This window comes from Lactuca sativa, chromosome 4, assembly GCF_002870075.4.
Source record: "Lactuca sativa cultivar Salinas chromosome 4, Lsat_Salinas_v11, whole genome shotgun sequence".
NCBI classification, from domain to species: Eukaryota; Viridiplantae; Streptophyta; class Magnoliopsida; order Asterales; family Asteraceae; genus Lactuca; species Lactuca sativa.
The window spans coordinates 88,477,744-88,485,564 of NC_056626.2; the positions used below are offsets into that span (position 1 = coordinate 88,477,744).

The 7,821-nt window shown below is 30.7% G+C and overlaps 1 long non-coding RNA gene across 6 annotated transcripts; it reads right to left on the minus strand.

The window, feature by feature from the left end:
• Positions 1–200: 200 nt before the first annotated feature.
• On the minus strand, positions 201–7,116 carry LOC111887590 (uncharacterized). 6 transcript variants are annotated; one of them, XR_002848824.3, is made up of 14 exons: positions 6,715–7,116; positions 6,403–6,590; positions 6,114–6,142; positions 5,951–6,031; positions 5,627–5,667; positions 5,481–5,544; positions 5,189–5,304; positions 4,981–5,054; positions 4,676–4,906; positions 3,346–3,413; positions 3,204–3,249; positions 3,055–3,106; positions 2,893–2,964; positions 203–2,652 (listed from the first exon to the last, which is right to left on the minus strand). It is a non-coding gene; the product is annotated as an uncharacterized LOC111887590 (long non-coding RNA). The 6 variants fall into 6 exon arrangements; XR_006190519.2 differs by having other exon boundaries at positions 201–1,624; positions 2,528–2,652; positions 3,055–3,413; XR_006190524.2 differs by having other exon boundaries at positions 202–1,118; positions 2,528–2,652; positions 3,055–3,413.
• Positions 7,117–7,821: the final 705 nt, after the last annotated feature.

The window sequence follows — 7,821 nt, forward strand, 5'->3', positions numbered from 1 at the left end:
GTACCTCGGATGAGGACGCTGACTCCCCTTCGGATAATATCCGAATTTTGAATAAAATAAATAATTAATTTATTTAATAAACTTCAAAAATTCATATCTTCTTCATACGAACTCCGTTTTCGATGGTCTTTATATCCTCGCGTAGGTGAGACTACGCTCTACAACTTTCGTTTAGACTCCGTCGGCAAATTCCAAAATTATTTTTTTATTATTTATTAAAAATCCATCGTGTTTAAGGAATTTCTTAGAAAATTCATAACTTCTTTATCTGATGTCGGTTTATGCCAGACTTTTTACCGCTGGAATACCATTGTCGAGACCTTCGATTCTCGTTTAGGTCATTCCGGCCAAAAGTCGCTCGATTTCCGATTCGAGTTTTTAGTTGTCTGTTGCTAATCCGAACTTGGAAAAATCATAACTTCGCTATATGAAGTCGGATTTGGGCGTTCTTTTCACATACGATCATGGTTCAAAGACATTTAATCATAGAAGGAAATTAAGTAGAACTTATTTATACATTTTATTATGAAAGTAACTTTTTATTATTCAGAAGTGGTTACAATACTTGACCCATTTTGGTCGTTATAAAGAGTTGAAATATCGGGTTGTCACATGATGGCAATGATGTTGTTAGCTAATATTAATTAAAATAAGATTAAAAAGGAGTAAACAAACTAAACATATTCAAACCATGACTAGATCCAAGATTTTGACCAGTAAATGCAAAGCAATGGAAGAGAAACTAGAAACACAATAAACATCAGCCCAAATTTTATACTTTATAGAAAGCAATGGATCATATACACAAAAATAGATTTCAATGAAACAAAACCATCTTAAACACACCAGACATGACAAAGATAAATAAAGCACTACGCTCAATTTGTCATCGTCTTCATACTTATCAAACAAGATTTCATTGCTACAATTCTCATTTTTGAACTAAAGTTGATATTGTGGCATTTTAGAGTAGCAAAAGAGAATAAATATAGTTTTTTATTTTTACCTTCAAAAGGGCAATTTGGAAAAACAGAAACGTACTTACCACTTCAAAAGGTTAAGTGAAGATGTTTATGCCCTAATTCATTCAAAACTTGAAGCCATAATTTTCTATTTCCCTGCAGAAGATTAATTGTTCATTAGAAAATACTGAAGATTCTAAACATCAATATCTCAATTCTCAATTAAAGTTTCCATTATCAAAAAATATTTAAGAATCGAGTAAAAGTATAGTACAACTTGTAAACTCATAAGAAGCATCATTCTTCAATTAGTAGGATTTAATGAATAATATATGTTTTTACAGTAAAGAAAATCATGGATTTACAGTAAGTAACAAAAGCCTTTGATGAATAGCCAATCCAAGAAAGAAAGCATGAACAGAACCTGAAGAGCTTGTGGCTACAAGAATTTCAGGAAACCATATTATATTCCTTTGGAAACTATAAGACTGAATATGATCAAAAAGTTATAAACAATTGGAATGAAATACATTTAAAGAACCAAAGAAGAAAAAATTGTATGAATTTTGCTTTTCACCTTGGTTGCTTCTAAAATAGAATGAACCCTAATTTATGTCTCCTGCTCCAATGTTGTTGCTACTATGTGTGAAGCCAATTAGCATCTATATGCATTATTAATGAACCATAAATTCACAATATTTTGGAATAAGTGCTTCAAATCTTGGAAGATAATATTAGTGACTATGGGTTTGAAACATGGGTTTGGGTTTCAAATTGTTAGGTAATCTTGATGGGTTATGGGTCACAAATGAGTTGCGGGTCAGCAAGTAATCCACGGGTCAGTAGTCATGGAATGGATCATAGTTGAATAGTCCATGTTGGACCAAGTCTTCAGAAAGTGGGTGTTACCAAGTCTTGTTTTTGACCGTGTATTATGGAGAATAAGAAGAAAGTACAGCTGGGAAATAGTTGCATGTTTATTCTCTTTTCTTTTGTTTAGATTACGTGGCATGTAGTGTAGCAGACTGTAGTCTATAAATAGGGCAGATAGTTTTCATTAAATGTGTAATCAGTTTTTCCTTTAGAAAGTAATATAGCAGTGAAGAAGTCCATATTTCCTTGTGTAAATCACATGAGAGTCGATATATATATAGATGCAGGTGGGTTAAAGGAAGGGCTGATTTCCAACATAGACATGGGTTTCTCAGAAGAATATAATATAGAAGAGCACACAAACTTAGAAACAAAAGTAAAATATACTTTTGGTCCCTGAATAAAGCAACTTTACAAAATTTGGGTCCTTATCTAAGGTTTTTGTACCATTTTTGCTCACTGTTCCAAGTAAAGTGGCTATTTTTGGTCACCAAATATAGCAGATTTCTGCAAATTTGGTCCTAAATTTGAAAAAAAATCAGCTACACTCGGGGACCAGAAATGTAACATTACTCTAAACAGATAGACAAATCATTCACATATTGTTACTTAAATAATGATATTCGATAATGAAAACTATTTAATAAGTAGTACAAAATTATCTATTAGAGAATTTACAAAAATTGCAATACCTGATGACATTTCTTTCTTGTACAGATCACCACCAGAAAGAATGAGACAAAATCCATACTTTCTTAACATAATTGATTTGGCTAAAAGGTAACAATAAGATGCTTGTCCAAGCATCACATCACAGCTGGAAGAAGAGATTCATGCAAAAAAATGAAGTTTTTTTAACAAAATTCTCATATATAATACTTTCATTCACAAAAGAGAATTAATTATTATCTCCAACTGCTCTTAACATTTCAACCCACCAAATACCACACCATGTGGCATTTCACCTCCCTGATGTCCCAATTTGGTAAATAAGAGTACATCTTTCAACAAATAAAAGAATTGACTAAATAACAAAATATCTTTTGTAAGGAATTACCAGGCGAACTAATTGCAATATTCAGAATCTTTTTGATTGATTCAACATGAAGTATGTTCATCCCATCACTTCCTGAAGACAACAAATAACCACAAGTTTTAGGAACAGAGGAGTATTTCTGGAAATACAAAAACAGGGTCATAGACTCATAGCTGTAGCTACCTGTACACCAGCATATCATTTCCATGAAGGCATAATCACCCAACACAACATCCTTTAAGGGTAAAAATTACAGAAATCAAAATAACAGAGTAACTAAAAAACAACATAAAAAGCATGAAGTATGTTACAGTGTTAAGGGTAAAAATTACATGTTAACACTTTGATTATCTAGTTTTGGTGATGGTTGTCATTTCCCTAAAAAGCAGCAATGCATATGACAAATAAATCAGTAATCAAAATAGAAGAAATCATAAAGTTATACAATTTCAGTGAAGAGAGTATAATACAGACATGTAGACACAAAATTATCTTGTAATTGTAAGGTACCAATGTCAGGAACTAACTTCAATGGAGATGATCTGTCACCAAAAGGGAACATCTGTTACTTAATAGGAAAACATTATAACATGTAATCAATGTTGTTAGCCTTTGAATAGAAAAATTTATACAGCCTATGCATCTGCATCTCTTAGATGGACCTCTTATTTGTAACCTTATATTCAAAAAAGTCGAGGTTTGGACCAAACCTTGGAAAATATGCATACCACAGGGACCTTTTTTGCAGTTTTGTCTAGAGTTTAATGCCATACATGGTTAAATTTTGAAAGTATAATATGCCACAATTAGTATAAGTTGACATTTTTAAACTGCAATTACAAAAAAAGCATGTCTTAAGAAGTTGGACTTTGAATGAATAATATTAAAAATAGAAAAAAATAATGTTGCATATGGTTAGATTTGTTTTTAAAAGTATAAAGTCTTAATTAGAAAATAAAAGCAAAACCAATTTAGATTACAATATCTTAATTAGTAAGATTTTTAAAGTAAAAATATATAATTGAAAATATAATGTTCCATATTCTAATAGGTTCTAATAGGTTAGATTATGAGAGTAAAATGCTATAAGTAAAAATATGATATACTAACTGAAAACAAAACAAAATAAGTTTAATTTTTCAAACTTCAATGCATATATAGTTTATATATTAAAAAAAGAATGCTACAAAGTGAAGGTATAATGTTATACTTTGGTGGGTATATTTATAGTCTTAATAGAAAAAAAATTATTAAAAAAAATTAAATGTCCAAATAAGAAAAATGTATAACGCAATAAATAATAACAAAAATCAGAAAGGGTAAAATTTTAAAAGTAAAATATCTTAATAAAAAAGATTTCGAAAGTATATTGATAATGATATACATGAGACCATCATGCCATAATTGGTTAAATTTTGAGAATAAGAGTCTTAAAACTGAAAAAAAAAAAATAGAAGTCCAATGTCCTATGGGAAATAATTGGATGTAAAAATAACAAGTTTCCTGTTTAAAAATACAATGTCTTAATAGAATGTATAATGCTAAAGTTGGCTAGATTTTCAGAATACAAGTTTCATGTGCTCTTTAAATGAAAAAAAAGGATAAAAAGTAAGTATTCTTAATAGGTTATTTGTTGAAAAGTAATGCTATAACTAAAGGTATAATGGTTAAAGTCAAGTAGAATATCTTAATAGGAAGGAACTGTTGAAAGTATAAAACAGAAGTAAAGAAAGCTTAGCCTATCAGACATACATTTTGCATGTATATTATTAAGTAATCAGCAAAGTATAGTTTGGCTTCTTACCTTGGTATCCACATTCGTAGGTGCTCTCAACTGCTCCAGTTAAGTTACTCTTCTATCAAAATGAGGATTTGTTAGATGATAATAATTGAAATACATTAATGTGGCAGATTATATGAGCCTACTAACAACAACCCATGAGGGCAATGTTGTTGTTAGCTAAGATTTCTGGTTGCTCTTGACTGATCCAGTATTGCTCTAGTTTCTCTCAGACCATCAGATGAGATGACTTCACTGTAATAACCACACACCTGATTGAGTATCAATAAGCCTTACTAATTTTACTAAAATACATAAATTTATCATACCCATAATATACTTTGTTATATAATCACACAATAGGTCTCAATTCTGCCATGTCATCCAACAATTCCATGTTGTCCTACATGAATGAAAATACAGTGAAAAGTTTTGTCCCACATTAAGTAAAAAAGAATCAACAATATTGTCATATGATGTAATCAAGTACAATAAAAAAATCATTATCATGAAATTAATTTGGAAAGAGCATTAGACCTTTCTTATATGTAATGTGTGCCAATCAGGTTTCCATGGGAAAGCACCTTTGGTGTTCACTTGTATAACAAATTATCCAGTTTTGGTGGACGAAAAGGGGGATGGTTGTTATTTCTCTAAATTCATATGGCAAATAAATCAGTAATCAAAAAGGCAGGAATCATAAAATATGAACTCAAATCAAAGAAGCTCATGTTATTGGAGATGTTTAAGTCAAACACTAACTAATGAATCAACAAAAAAGGATTTGAAGTTGCACTAAGATGTATTAAAGTTTTGAAAATGATACAACCTTATTAACCCCAGTTGCTGATGGAAGACATGGCATTATCAGTATAATTAATGGGGGATAAACCCTGTTGCAATGTTTAACAATTTCAGTGAAGAAAGTATAATACAGACATGTAGACACAAAATTATCATGTAACTGTAAGGTACCAATGTCAGGAACTAACTTCAATGGAGATGCAGCAGAAGATCTGTCACCAAAAGGGAACATCTGTTACTTAATAGGAAAACATTATAACATGTAATCAATGTTATGAACCTCCAAATAGAAAAATTTTATACAACCTATGCACCTCTTAGATGGACCTCTTATTTGTAACCTTATATTCAAAATACCAATTCCAATTCAAAAGTTAAAACAATAAAGACAGTTTTCTCAATGAACAAAAATAATAAAGAAGACATTGTTTTGACCTAACTCAGAAATAGGAGGAGAGGAGATAATATAAACAGGCCCACAAAAAAGCACTGCACCTCTTGGAAGTATCCTCATTTGATTAAGATTCACGCATTTGACCTTATGCCCCAAAAAATCAAATTTCAATCTCTGGAATCCTGCAGTAAGAAAATTACAAACATAAGTCCAAATATTTCTGTAGCAATGAAAATCAAAAATTGTTTCAATTATGCAAATTACACTTCTATTTCTCTCTGCATAACTTCACCCTGAAAACAAAGCAAAACAACTCTTTAACTTAGTTGACATTTCATCAAACACCTAAAGTGCACAGAAGAACAATCTACAACTAAGCAATACTTTTCTGGGTTTCAAAACTATATAAGTTTTACTGAGGGCACATCAGACTTTCTTAACCAATCATCTCTGTCTGAGAAAGAGAAAGAGAAAGAGAAAGATACCTAGAGAGGTCGTATGTGTTAGTTAATATTTAAGGCAGCAATCAGGTATACTTATGTCATTAATTTACCTCTAATATAGTTCAAGAAGATCCATGGGCATAGTGTTTGATCCTTCAAGCGATGATGATGCATGCTTAGAAAAAAACAGTTTCATGACATTAAAAGTTACCATAAACTTAAACACGCTACCTGGAGATCAGATGAGAAAGATCTATATTCTTTTTTGTTGATCGCAACCAGATGTCAATGAAATACACTGCATAAAAGTACATCCCAACAGCATGATGAATCCAGTAATGACAATAGACCCGAAGAATCTTTGCCTAATTGAAAATACCTAACAAAATCAATAATACACATACAAGAATCAAGAACGTTACCTAAGAGACGCAGAGGGAAAAGGCAGAAGATTCTTGAACGCCCGAGAATGAAAGAAAGAGGAAACACTGGAAGAAAGGAGATACGACGGTGTGAAAGAGTCCCCCTCCAAGTAAAACCCTCTAACATGTCTCCGACGGTGTTTGGGGAGCCGCAGGATGATTGAAGAACGAATGAATGGGAGAAGAATGAAAACTTACGGCGATCTTGTTAATTTCTTTGGATTATAGAGATGATTGCGAGTGTATAGGGGTGTTTGGGTCTTGGAGGAGCGGAGTTACAGAGATTAGCCTCTCCGGTGGACGAGTGAAGACTGGAAGAGCGAAGAAGGTGGTAATATTAAGCGCCAATACACCGACCCAACCCCTTTTGACTTCCCGCAGTACACCGACCCAATCCTTTTGACTTCCCACTTCCAACGGTTATTTTTTAAAAGCTCAACGTTTCCAAAATTAACACCTTACTAAATTTTCTTTTTATTCACCCCTAAAATTTCTTACCCTCATTATTTATTTATTTATTTTTTTTTTGTTTTTTGTGTTTTTTTTGTTGTTTTTTTTTTATTATTTTTAATAAATAAATAATATTATTTTTTTCTGTTTGGACGGTTCTTATGTTTTATTTATTTATTTTTATCTTTTTCTTTTTTTTTATTTTTAATAAATTATTATTATTATTATTATTATTATTAAAAGAATAGTTTTAATCTCCTTTTGACATGTGTCATCATATTAGGCCTTCTAATTAATACATATTTTTTTTTTGTCATTTGTCATCCTATTAAACCTCTTAATTAATGCATGTCACTTGTCAAACTATTAATTCTCTATTTCAAATTTTAAAATTTTCACTTTAATTACAATAAATTAATAACAATGCAATAAAAATTAAAATAAAATTAATATAAATTATAAGGTTATATAATTTAACATATTTATTTAAATTAACGATTATAATTAATTAATAATTTTGTGTTGTAACTATTAAAGTTTAATTAATTTTGTAGTCGTGGTTTCACGGGTTATAAACTAGTATTGTATGAATGTATGACAAATTCTTGTCCATTGGATTAAACGAATGAAGGGTTGAGATATGAGGGTACATGTTAT